Here is a 13,236-nt window from a genome sequence, read left to right on the forward strand (position 1 = left end):
ATCCTTTATGTAAACTCGATCTGCAATTAGTTGTTGATACGAGTTTCTAAAAATTATAGGAAAGAGGAATCAAAAGTTCAAAAACATGTTTGTAGTTAAAGAACCCACATCCCTCTGTAAAACTTAGAATTCTATCAGAAAATCAAATATATTCAACATAGCCAAATTAAATTTCTTGGAATAGCTCAATCCCATACTTACATGTTCTTACAGTGTTTTCTTCTTCTTCTTCTTCTTCTTCTTCTTCTTCTTCTTCTATGTAGCAATGATTGCAAAGGTAGCAATTGTTGTGGTTGGTGGTTTTCTAGGATGGATTTATACACGAATCAAACCGCCACCTCCTAGGGTTTGTGGATCACCTGGTGGACCTCCTATTACTTCACCTCGAATCCAACTTAATGATGGAAGACATTTACCTTACAGAGAGTGGGGTGTCCCTAAAGATAAAGCCAACTACAAGATCATTTTCATAAGCTATTGCTCTCCAACTGAAACGGATCTATCATCTGACAAAAAATTGGTAATGAGATGCTTTATATTTTTATCTTCTTCATGAAAGTCAACAAAAACTATTATATTCTGTATATCTACATAAATGTGAAATGGAAATATGGAATATTGATTTTTATATTGTAGGAGGTTGTTGTCTACAATTCCCGAGGGTGGAAGAGATATGATGTTATAAGACTTCCAGTGAGTATCATTTTAAGTTTTGAACTTTTGGTTTCATCTTAATCACTTTTTTTTGGGAGAATAATAACAATAATAATATATTATGCGTCTTATATGTGAATATCTAACAGGTTGTGAGCAAGAATATTGTTGTCCATGACTCCAATGGAAAAGAAGTAGGCATCAACTTCTCCCCATAGTAAATGATGCTACTGCCCTTAGAAACTACTACACCACTGCATATACAGGCAAATCACCAAGCTCAATTTCCAAGTATTAACTTGAATTTACAGCATCTGTTCCACCTCTGGGATTTACCACATACGTCGTTTCAAGCACAAAAAAGCTAGGTAAAAATAAAATTAACAATATTTTACATAATATACATTGATTTTCGAATTTTGAACAGAATTTATCTAGTGATATAATTTTTTTTTGCAGCATGGAATTCTGTAAATGAAGCATTTTACAATCATACTAAAACAGGAAAAGATGGGATAGAAGTAGGAACAGGAAATTTGAAGTTAATCTATTCTGGAAGTGAAGGAAAGGTTTCTCAGTATGTTAACAGTCGAAGCTCTGTAAGTATATTTACCTTTCATTTTTTTTTTTGCATAATATAGCAACCAACTATCTTATTTTTGCTAATAAGCTAATTGGAAAATAAAATAGTTAATCACCCAAATTAGCAAAAATGAACCTATTTTTTGACGTTATATAAAATATAGTAAGTTAAGTTATGTATTATTATTAGTATTGTTATTTAATCTTTTACTGTGCACTAACCTGTGTTATTTTGGTTTATGAAAGATCACTGCCTCTGTGAAGCAATCATACAGCTTTTATGCTGGATTTGAAGGAACTATAGAAGTGCAGGTAACTTTATTTTCCTTATCTTATTTATTATTTTTCTTTTTCTATTTTGTAAATAATGTTATTGGTACAAGTGTAACATCCCGGGATTGCAAGAATAGAGTTGAAGGGCTAAAAGTGTAAATCTTGAAGGGCGACTCGGCGAGTCCATGGATGGACTCGGCGATTAGAGTCGCGACTGTGGTCATGTGTCAAGCGACCTACTCAGCGAGTCCAAAGATGGACTCGGCGAGTAGGTGCTGGGCGAAGAAAACCCTAAATCCGGGGAATGAGCCCTATATAAAGATCATTATGTTCCTCCACAGCCTCCTTGATCCCCCTTGAGTCCCAGAAACCCTAATTTCGTGGAGGAACCCCATTGTTGAGCAAATTGGAGCTTGGAGAGGTGCTTGTTGAAAAAATCTTGAAGGAGAAGAGGCTTGGATCAAAGGGCTTTGCTTGGATTCGAGTTTCATTGCTGTTGGGGCCTTCTTTGGAGGTAATACTTTCGTTCTTGGGCTGTGTTCTCCTAGATTCTCATTTTGGGGTTGTGTGGGAAGCTTAGTTGTGTGACATCTTGAGTTTGAAGGATGGATCTGAGGTTGCTACCTCAGATCTGGAGTGGAGAACATCTTAAGATCATTAAAGCCCCTGTTCTTGTGTTGTTAATGGAGCTATCATGTCCCAAACCTTAGTTCTAAGGTGAATAAGGCCTAGATCTCTTTAGATTCACGTAAAGTTTGCCACTTTACGTGATGGATGGATTGTAGGAGGTTGGATCTATGTTTTGGATCAATTGCATGGTCTGGAGTGCTTCTGAATTGATTCAGATCGGTGATACTCGGCGAGTCACATGGGTGGACTCGACGAGTTGCTTGAAGATGGCCTGGAACTCGGCGAGTTGGAAGAACAACTCGGCGAGTAGGTTGAAGATAGCCTTAGACTCGGCGAGTCTTGTCGAAGAGTCCCAATATTTCCTGGTTGAGTTGAGAATCGGTGAGTCAAGGGATGACTCGGTGAGTTGGGTGCGAGTGGACTCAGAGTTGTTGGACTCGACGAGTCTTGGGGTGACTCGGCGAGTTGGGTCGCTGATGGAGGGAAGTTATGAGCATAGGGACTCGGCGAGTCATCGGGTTGACTCGGCGAGTAGGGACAGTCAGGGGTTGACTTTGACCTTGTCCAAGGTTGACCAGTTGTCTTCCAGGGGTATTTTGGTAACTAAGGGTATTTATTAAATTGAATGTTTTGGTGTTCAGTGGAAGAGTTCATTTCAGAGTTGGAGCAGTGGGATCTTATCCTTTCAGCCGATAGTTTCGAGGTGAGTTATCCTCACTATATCAACAGGGTCTAAGGCACCAAGGCCGGCCCTTATCGGATTGAGATCCGGGTAGTTGTTATTATTTTGTTGTTGTGATATGCTTGCATCCTGAGAGTTAGGACGGTATATGTTAGAGACCTAATTGAGATCAGTATCCTGAGAGATAGGTTGATGCTATGCTAATGACTTGTTAGGTCGGTATCCTGCTTAGAGTATGTTATGCTATAGGATCTGTTAGATCAGCTTGTTTGAATGTGAACTGTTATATGATTAAATGTTTATGTGTACATGGTTGTTTGGACTGGAGATGGGTTGAGGCGGTCCTGCTTTGTGCTGTAGGCCAAGATACTCAGGGCAGACCGGTTGTTCCGAAGGCCCAGCGAGCGGTCCGGATATGTTGTAGGCCCCACGTGGGCGGACCAGATGTGCCGAGGCTCGGAAAGTGGACCAGACCGACTGAAGGCTCGATGCGGGCGGACCAGTCATACTGTAGACTCAGAGAGTGGACCAGGTGAGTTGAAGGCCCAGTGCGGACTAGACTCGGAGGATGGATCCGGTGGACTAAAGGCCGATACGGCGGACCAGTCACACAGTAGACCCGATATGCATGGCTGTTCAATGTTCTGTTATGATATGTATGTTTTATATGTTATGGGCCGGAAGGCAATATGTTTTGGAGCGGAAGGTCGTTGCCTGGAAGGGCGTATATGTGGTTGGTATTTTGGGGGTATCTCACTAAGCTTTCGGGCTTACAGTTGTGTTTTAATGTTTTTCAGGTTCTTCAGGAAACTGTAGCAAGGCAAAGGCGTGATCGTACCGCTCCTCATGATTTTGAAGCAATGTGATTCTGGGAATACTCTAAACGATTTGTATTGGAAACCTTTTAGTAAACAATTTAATGAAATCGGGTTGTTTTTGAAAAATTTAAATTGGTTGTATTTTTCGGTCGTTACAAGTTGGTATCAGAGCCTTGGTTTGAGTGAATTGGAGGAACACTTGTGTGACTCCAGTCTCAAATTGAGGAGGGTTTTCAAAAGAGAATTTAAAATGGTTTTCAAAATAAGTAAAGGAGGACGCGGAGGTACGATCAGTCGGAGCCAGTAAGTAACCCCAAAATACCATACATGATATTTGTTTTATTGAGCTTTGATAGAACAGAATGTTAGAGTTAGGCTAGCGATCTTCAGGATTTCTCGATGTGTTGCCTGATTTATGATGCCTGCTAGCCTAGGATTTTCTTGTGAGAGATTTCTAGTGTTCCTCTAGTTGTGAGGATAGAGCGTTGTTATGTATGTCGCTAGGGTGTTGTGGAAGTACTTCATACAAATATGGGTAGGTGTGGAAGGTAGTATGGGCCCGTACTACTGAAAGCACGGACCCATATGCGTATCAGGGAAACCATGACCTCTAGGGTTGGGATGAGAGCTGGTTCCTGGGATAGTGGGAAATGTCTGAGATTTTGGTGTTTTATTTTCAGTATGGAGATTTCAGGGCACGCTGGGAGTGGATCCGGGTCAGGATTAGGAGCAGGAGAGGGAGTTCCGGGTGGGTCTGTACAGCCCGAGGTTGTCAGTCAGATGAGTACGCACGAGTTGGATGCGAGGATTCGTGAGATCCTGCATGATGAGGTTGCTGCATTGTTTCGGGCTGAGCTGCCGGAGTTGTTTGGGTCGATCAAGACCGCCATGGTGGAGTATTTTGATGAGCGCTATGCGGCTCTCACGGAGACGGCTGTCGCGGCGGCTACAGCAGCTGTAGCAGTGGCAGGGGGAGGAGCTAGTAGAGGTTTTCAGTATCAGGACTTCGATAATATGAAGCCTCCCACTTTTGGTGGAGTTCAGGATCCGATCGTTGCTATGAGATGGTTATCAGATGTGGAGGGATGTTTCTTCACGTGTTCATGCCTTGCTGATCAGAGGGTGAGGTGCGCTCTGAACCTGTTAAGGCTCGGGGCAAAGGATTGGTGGAGATTGACCACGGGGTCGTACTCGGATGCGCAGATGATTGCGATTTCATGGGATCAGTTCAAAGAGATGTTCAGCACTCGATATGTTCCGCAGGTCGAGAGGGAGAGGTTGGGTCAGGAGTTCTTGGAGCTGAAACAGGATTCGGAGTCGGTGACGGAAATCACCAGGATGTTTACTGAGAGGGCGATGTTTTGCCCTGAGTTCGCTTCGGAGCAGGCTCAGATGTCCCGATATCTGAGTATGCTAAAGAGAGACATCAGACAGTTTGTGTCTGCGCAGAGATGCGGGACCTTGCTGGAGTTACAGGAGGCCGCCAGGCGGCGTGAGTTAGAGATTGAGTTGCAGATGCGTGAGCTGAGGCAAGCTCCGGTTCAGTCGCAGCCGGCGACGAAACGGTCTAAGACCGTTGATTCTAGGATGGGAGATCAGGGTAGCCACGTCTATGGAAAGTGTGGAAGGGGTCATGCTGGAGTTTATCGGTCCAGTATAGCATGCCGCAAGTGCGGAAAGGAGGGACACTATGCGAGGGATTGTCGGCAGTCAGTGCCGGTTCGGGATTTGAGGATACGTTATCATTGTCATAAGGTTGGACATTTGAGGGTCAACTGTCCACAGCTTGCTGCAGGACCGGTGCAGGCTCCAACACCGACTACGTTGAGGATCATAGATGGAGGTCAGGGTGGAGCGGAGCCCCCAAGGGCTTAGGGTCGTGCTTTTCAGCTTGCTGCTGCGGGTATGTTTCTTTATGTTGTTTTGATTATTTATGATTATTGTGGAGTAACGTTATCTGCTAGTCTCGTTGGATGGTTATGGAATTGCGTTTCGGGTTTTCATGTGGTATCCGTTGTTCCTTGAGGGTTTGACGAGTTGTGTTCGAGATTTCGTTTTGGTATCCTTTGTTCCCTGAAGGATCGATATGGTTATGGATTAGTACTTCGAGCTATTGTGGATTATCTCTGTGAGGATTAGTAGCGGATGCGGCGTTGGTTTGAATGTCAGGTAGCCTCTGAAGTCTGAGGGGTGGATATTTGAAGATTGGGTTCCTTTCGAGCGGGTTGCTCAGTGTGGAAACATGATTTTTATGGAAGTTGTTAGCGCCGGGGAGAAACATTTTGCGTGTAAGTGTTGGTCTTCTGCAAGGTTGCTTTAGGAGATCGGTGATGGCGATCGGTGATTAATTGTCAGTGTCTTAAGTGGGGGAGAATTGGAAATTCTCCGGATGGTCGTTAGGCTTGAGAGGTTGCTTAGTTGCTTGGGGAATTCAGCGGTATTTCTATCAGCCGAGAGCAGGCTCGTATGGGTGAGTAACAGGCATGCGGGGCGGAATACAGACCTTGGGCATTTGATTGTGGAAGGCCTGGGAGCAGGCTGGGATTGAGTATGTATGATGGAGATAGAGTTCGGAACCCCTAGAGAGCTAGAACGACATGCATGGGAGGATTTCCCGAAGAGATAGCTCGGAATGATGAATGATTGTTGAGCGGTCCGGATAGACTGAAGGCCGGTAGGCGAACCAGTCAGGCCGAAGGCTCGGAGGACGGTCCAGTCAGATTGGTTGAAGGTTCTGAGAGTGGTCTAGATTGGCTGAAGGCCTGGGGAGGCGGTCCAGTCATGCTGAAGACTCTGCGAGTACTGTTGGATCGGTTCGACGTTATGGGTTGCGTATGTTGCAGTGTGATTACATTGGGAGGTCTGGCCCCGGGTAGCGATCTTGAGCAGTGAAGGTAGTGCATGGGCTTGAGAGTCCCTGCGATGAGAGTCGGAGTAGTGGTGATGTACGGATGTCGGGTACGCTTTAAAGAGGTAGTGTAGCGTGGGGTGAGCACCATAGTACCTGTCATGGTGACAAGGCGGACGAGTGGTTTCCTTGGTAAGGAAAGAGGGAGGAATGAAATTCCGAAAGGGAGTGCGAATTCACGGAAGTGAAAGCGGCAGTGTAGAGTTATGATTGGAGTGGTCCGTCGATGGTTTTTGAGTAGCGTGTTTGCGGCAGTGGAATAAAAGCTCATTCGACTTGAGATGTCTGCTCAGGGCGCGGAGGGAATTCCGCAGGCGTAGAGCCAGGGAGAGGGGTTCGGAAGGGATGCAGGGAGAGAGTCTTGGACTCTCAGTGAGATTTTGATTAGGGTTTTGGGTATGTATTAGTGGTTCATCCTGGAGGGATGTTTGAGGATATCATCAATGTATCGGGTTTTCCAAACCTGAGGGTGCTAGAGCTAGATCAGCATGTGTGTGTGATTGCAAGAGGAGAACTCGGGGGAGTTGCTCCGGGATTGAAGAATGGGTCTTTCTGTCGTCATGGAATGGATAGAGTGGGATTCAGATCGGGGATCCAATGGTTCATGGTTTTCTAACCATATGAGTCAAGTGAATGATGAGAATTGGAGCAGTAAGGCATCATGGGTAATTCTCGGTTGTTGAGTGCGGCTATCAGAGGGTACAGTTGGTGCCCGGGTTGAGTAGGTGGTTGGGACACCGCATGAAGGGAGAAAGTGAGCTTCTGGTTTCTATGGTTGTGCCTTGAGGGACCTGGTCCAGTTAAAGCCAAGTGGCACGTCGTGGGAGTATTTTGGAGTTGAGTTTTCATAAGCTTCGAGGACGAAGCCTAATTTAAGTGGGGGAGAATTGTAACATCCCGGGATAGCAAGAATAGAGTTGAAGGGCTAAAAGTGTAAATCTTGAAGGGCGACTCGGCGAGTCCATGGATGGACTCGGTGAATAGAGTCGCGACTGTGGTCGTGTGTCAAGCGACCTACTCGGCGAGTCCAAAGATGGACTCGACGAGTAGGTGCTGGGCGAAGAAAACCCTAAATCCGGGGAATGAGCCCTATATAAAGATCATTATGTTCCTCCACAGCCTCCTTGATCCCCCTTGAGTCCCAGAAACCCTAATTTCGTGGAGGAACCCCATTGTTGAGCAAATTGGAGCTTGGAGAGGTGCTTGTTGAAGAAATCTTGAAGGAGAAGAGGCTTGGATCAAAGGGCTTTGCTTGGATTCGAGTTTCATTGTTGTTGGGGCCTTCTTTGGAGGTAATACTTTCGTTCTTGGGCTATGTTCTCCTAGATTCTCATTTTGGGGTTGTGTGGGAAGCTTAGTTGTGTGACATCTTGAGTTTGAAGGATGGATCTGAGGTTGCTACCTCAGATCTGGAGTGGAGAAGATCTTAAGAGCATTAAAGCCCCTGTTCTTGTGTTGTTAATGGAGCTATCATGTCCCAAACCTTAGTTCTAAGGTGAATAAGGCCTAGATCTCTTTCTTGAGTGCTTCTGAATTGATTCAGATCGGTGATACTCGGCGAGTCACATGGGTGGACTCGACGAGTTGCTTGAAGATGGCCTGGAACTCGGTGAGTTGGAAGAACAACTCGGCGAGTAGGTTGAAGATAGCCTTAGACTCGGCGAGTCTGTTCTTGGACTCGGCGAGTCTTGTCGAAGAGTCCCAATATTTCTTGGTTGAGTCGAGAATCGGTGAGTCAAGGGATGACTCGGTGAGTTGGGTGCGAGTGGACTCAGAGTTGTTGGACTCGACGAGTCTTGGGGTGACTCGACGAGTTGGGTCGCTGATGGAGGGAAGTTCTGAGCATAGGAACTCGGCGAGTCATCGGGTTGACTCGGCGAGTAGGGACAGTCAGGGGTTGACTTTGACCTTGTCCAAGGTTGACCAGTTGTCTTCCAGGGGTATTTTGGTAACTAAGGGTATTTATTGAATTGAATGTTTTGGTGTTCAGTGGAAGAGTTCGTTTCAGAGTTGGAGCAGCGGGATCTTATCCTTTCAGCCGGCAGTTTCGAGGTGAGTTATCCTCACTATATCAATAGGGTCTAAGGCACCAAGGCCGGCCCTTATCGGATTGAGATCCGGGTAGTTGTTATTATTTTGTTGTTGTGATATGCTTGCATCCTCAGAGTTAGGACGGTATATGTTAGAGACCTGATTGAGATCAGTATCTTGAGAGATAGGGAAATGCTATGCTAATGACTTGTTAGGTCGGTATCCTGCTTAGAGTATGTTATGCTATGTGATCTGTTAGATCGACTTGTTTGAATGTGAACTGTTATATGATTAAATGTTTATGTGTACATGGTTGTTTGGACTGGAGATGGGTTGAGGCGATCCTGCTTTGTGCTGTAGGCCAAGATACCCAGGGCGGACCGGTTGTTCCGAAGGCCCAGCGAGCGGTCCGGATATGTTGTAGGCCCCACGCGGGCGGACCAGATGTGCCGAGGCTCGGAGAGTGGACCAGACCGACTGAAGGATCGATGCGGGCGGACCAGTCATACTGTAGACTCAGAGAGTGGACCAGGTGAGTTGAAGGCACAGTGCGGGCGGACCAACCACACTGTAGACTCGAAGGACATGACTAGACTCGGAGGATGGATCCGGTGGACTAAAGGCCGATACGGCGGACCAGTCACACAGTAGACCCGATATGCATGGCTGTTCAGTGTTCTGTTATGATATGTATGTTTTATATGTTATGGGCCGGAAGGCAATATGTTTTGGAGCGGAAGGTCGTTGCCTGGAAGGGCGTATATGTGGTTGGTATTTTGGGGGTATCTCACTAAGCTTTCGGACTTACAGTTGTGGTTTAATGTTTTTCAGGTTCTTCAGGAAACTGTAGCAAGGCGAAGGCATGATCGTACCGCTCCTCATGATTTTGAAGCAATGTGATTCTGGGAATACTCTAAACGATTTGTATTGGAAACCTTTTTGTAAACAATTTAATGAAATCGGGTTGTTTTTGAAAAATTTAAATTTTTTGTATTTTTCGGTCGTTACAACAAGTTTTTTATATTAACAATTGAGCTCCTAACTTGTTTAATTTAGGCACCTGGAGCATATATTTTCCGTCCAAATGGTACATATTCTATTGATACATAGGAGCAGGTATATATTATATAATTTCTTCTGATATATCTATGTGTCTTATAGTTGATACTTTATAGCTAGATTTTAATTTTAATATTCTTCATTGAAATTACAGACTCCCATAAAGGTTTTGAATGGGCCAATATATGATGAAGTACATCAGAAAATAAATCCATGGATTTACCAGGTAATGGATAAAGTAGTGCTATATGAACTCATTTTTTTCCTTGTTGGACTAATTGAACCGTCTGAAATGACCATTTTACCCTTCTGTCCAGATCACTAGAGTGTTCAAGAATAAGGATCATGCTGAAGTGGAATTTACAGTAAGTTCATTTTTCTTTACTTGTCTAATTGTTGTTCATTACTGATAATCTCAACTTTTTCAGGTGGGCCCCATACCTGTTGATGATGGAGTTAGGAAAGAAATTGTAACTCAGATCACAACCACCATGAAGAGCAATAAAACATTTTACATAGATTCTAATGGGAGAGATTTTCTTCAAAGGGTATTACTCACATTAAACATCTAAGTAGGTATTTAAAGAAAATGTGATCAAAATTATATATTTTTTTTGTGGCAGATTCGAGACTATAGAGAGGATTGGGATCTTGAAGTGAATCAACCTATTGCTGGAAATTATTATCCTGTATGTTTCCTTTTTTCAATATCCATTATCAAGATAACTGTCATTTTGAATCAACATGCCCTTTGCTATTAATATTCAATGCTCCATTAATGGAAAATTTTTAAAGAAACGTTTCACAAACTTGTGTTATTTCTAAAGGTCAATCTTGGAATTTACCTAAAAGACGAAACTAGTGAGCTCTCACTTTTAGTAGATAGATCCGTAGGTGGATCCAACATTATTGATGGGCAATTGGAGTTAGTGCTTCATAGGTATGTCTTTTCTTTCCATTCACATTTTCATCAAAATCAACAATCAAAAAAATTAAATCAGCCATAATATATATAAACACGAATAATCTCTTTTTTAGGAGATTGCTTTATGATGATGGAAAAGGTGTTGCAGAGGCACTTAATGAAACAGTTTGCGTTGGTAACGATTGTAGAGGATTAACTGCAAGCATTTTCTATAAGTCAAATTGGAGAGGGTGCCAAGTGGCGCCGATCCTATGGTCAAGAAATATACTCTCCACTTCTTTTGGCGTTCACTGAGCAGGTGATTGAATATTTTTTTTTGTTAAATGTTTCTTTAAAAATCCATAAAAAATGTTACTTATCAATTAATTTTATTATATTTTACAGGACGAAAAAACAAGGACAAATTTCCAGGTGTCCACATTTTCAGGAATGGATTCCTCCTACAGTCTCCCTGATAATGTAGCATTGTTAACACTCCAGGTAAACCATGTAAAAAGATGTAAATGCCCTCCTTCTTCATTCGAATCTTTGAAAATAGCCTACAAAGCTTGAGAAAAAACTTTATTTTCTTAACTCAGGAGCTGGAAGATGGAAAAATTCTTCTTCGGTTAGCAAACTTATATGAGGTGGTTGATCTTTCTTATTATTATTATTATTATTATTATTATTATTATTATTATTATTATTATTATTATTATTATTATTATTATTATTGTTATTATTATTATTATTATTATTATTATTATTATTATTATTATTATTATTATTATTATTACATAAATTCATTTAATTGTGTTTTGAAACACGATAAAATTATATTTGTATATTTATATATATATATATATATATTTTCTTCTGGCTCTAGGTTGGAGAGGACAAAGATCTTTCAGTTATGACAAGTGTTGAATTACAGAAACTATTTGCAAAGAGGAAGGTAATACACTACTACATGCAAGTTTCTTTAACACACTAAATAACATCTTTTTAACTTTTTTTTGTACTTGATATGAAGATAAAAGCTCAATTGCACAGCCTCATGAAAAACAGAATTTACAATTTTGCCTCTTACACTCTCTCAACAATCTCTTCCAGGTTTTTTCTTCTCATCTGATTTACGTTCAAATTCCTTAGAATTGATAAATTTTGTATGGTTGATATGTCGTCAATTGGGCATACTTTTGATAAGATATATGTTCTTGTGGTATTGTGACTGATACCTACAAATACTTGTATGAATGTGCAAATATATGCATCAGATACGCATACTTTTGTGTTTGATTGCTTGTCATGTGTGCAGCAAATGTGTTTCATTGAGATTTAAAACACAAAAACATTCTTGCTAATTCTGACTGTAAACTAAAGATCTGTGATTTAGAACCCTAAAACAGTCACAAATAAGAAGATTACATATTTTTTTCCTGGTTTCACTCCCAATGTGAAAACAGGTTGCACTACTGGGGCACAAGTGGTGAATCCCATGGTGTTCAATAAAAGGAACCAACACCCTTCTGTGTAGTATGCTCTTTTATTCCTATAGACTGTTATTTATCAACAAAAAAAATCTTTTTGACTTTTCTTTATAACAAAAATGTTTTTCTTTCACATTAATAATGTCATAGATTAAGGTAAATGATGCAATCTTAGAATAGTAACTTCATTGTATTCTATTAGGATGCATTTAAAGATCTGAGAAGGGATTGCTTCCATAGTTTGGCTGAGAAACCTCAGTTTACTCTCTTATATTTCAGGTTCTAATTTCTATATCCTTTAGTAATTTTCTTTTTATACCCTTGGCTGATATAAAGGGACTAATTCCAGAGGTTTTATTGAGCGGCTTTTGGAGTTGTAACATTGGCAACTGTGATTCTGTGCTTGCTATGGCTAGGGGTAGTTGATGGAATTGAATATCAACCAAGTGGAACTGCATTAAAAGCTAGAAATTTGCCTATACAATGGATTCTTGTAGGGTTTCAAAGCACTCCATGGATGATGGCAATGGGACCCTGTGAATAATTCTAGGTTAAAAGCCCAAGACTTGTCTTTTCCCTATAAATAGTCATGTATTATTCACAATTAGGGTTAAGAGTGAGGCAAAATGTAGCCGCCACGTTGTGAGGTTTCTTGTAGAGTTAGATTCTTATTTTCTTAAGTGTAATTTGTTCCTCACAATTCAATAAATCGAGTGATCATTCGACATAATCTTCATATTTGTGTTTGTTCTTATTTCCCGCATCTTGTTCATCAAATCTTAATTAGGGTTTTAATCCCAACAAGTGGTATCAGAGCAGGTCTTTGAAGATCTATTGATTTTTGAAGTATCGGTTCTTGGTTTGATGATTTTCTGCACAAGTTATTGAAGATTATTGATGTTTTGGCCTCTTGGAACCGGAATTCAATTTAACCTACTGTTCATGGAAATTTATGCTATTTTTCTGTTCATCTGGGTATTTCTTTTTAATCCATCTCGTATTGTTTATTCATTCTCATAGTTGGATCTGATCATTGCTTAGTCCAAAATCAATTGTTTGCTTCGTGGATCAAGTTCATTCATTTTGGCCTATAGATCTGGTTCTTTTTGTTCATAAGTTTCACTAAATAAGCCCAAGTTTTTCGTCCATGCTCATCCTTTAGAAATTATATCAGTGTCAATATCGCATGTACTCGATTCTCAAAA

At 41.7% G+C, this 13,236-nt stretch overlaps 1 pseudogene; it reads left to right on the top strand.

Moving 5' to 3' along the window:
* The first annotated feature begins 265 nt into the window (after positions 1-265).
* Positions 266-12,053, top strand: LOC145007139 (putative alpha-mannosidase At5g13980; annotated as a pseudogene).
* Positions 12,054-13,236: the final 1,183 nt, after the last annotated feature.

This window comes from Lactuca saligna, chromosome 7 (assembly GCF_052625555.1).
Source record: "Lactuca saligna cultivar CGN05327 chromosome 7, ASM5262555v1, whole genome shotgun sequence".
Taxonomy (NCBI): domain Eukaryota; kingdom Viridiplantae; phylum Streptophyta; class Magnoliopsida; order Asterales; family Asteraceae; genus Lactuca; species Lactuca saligna.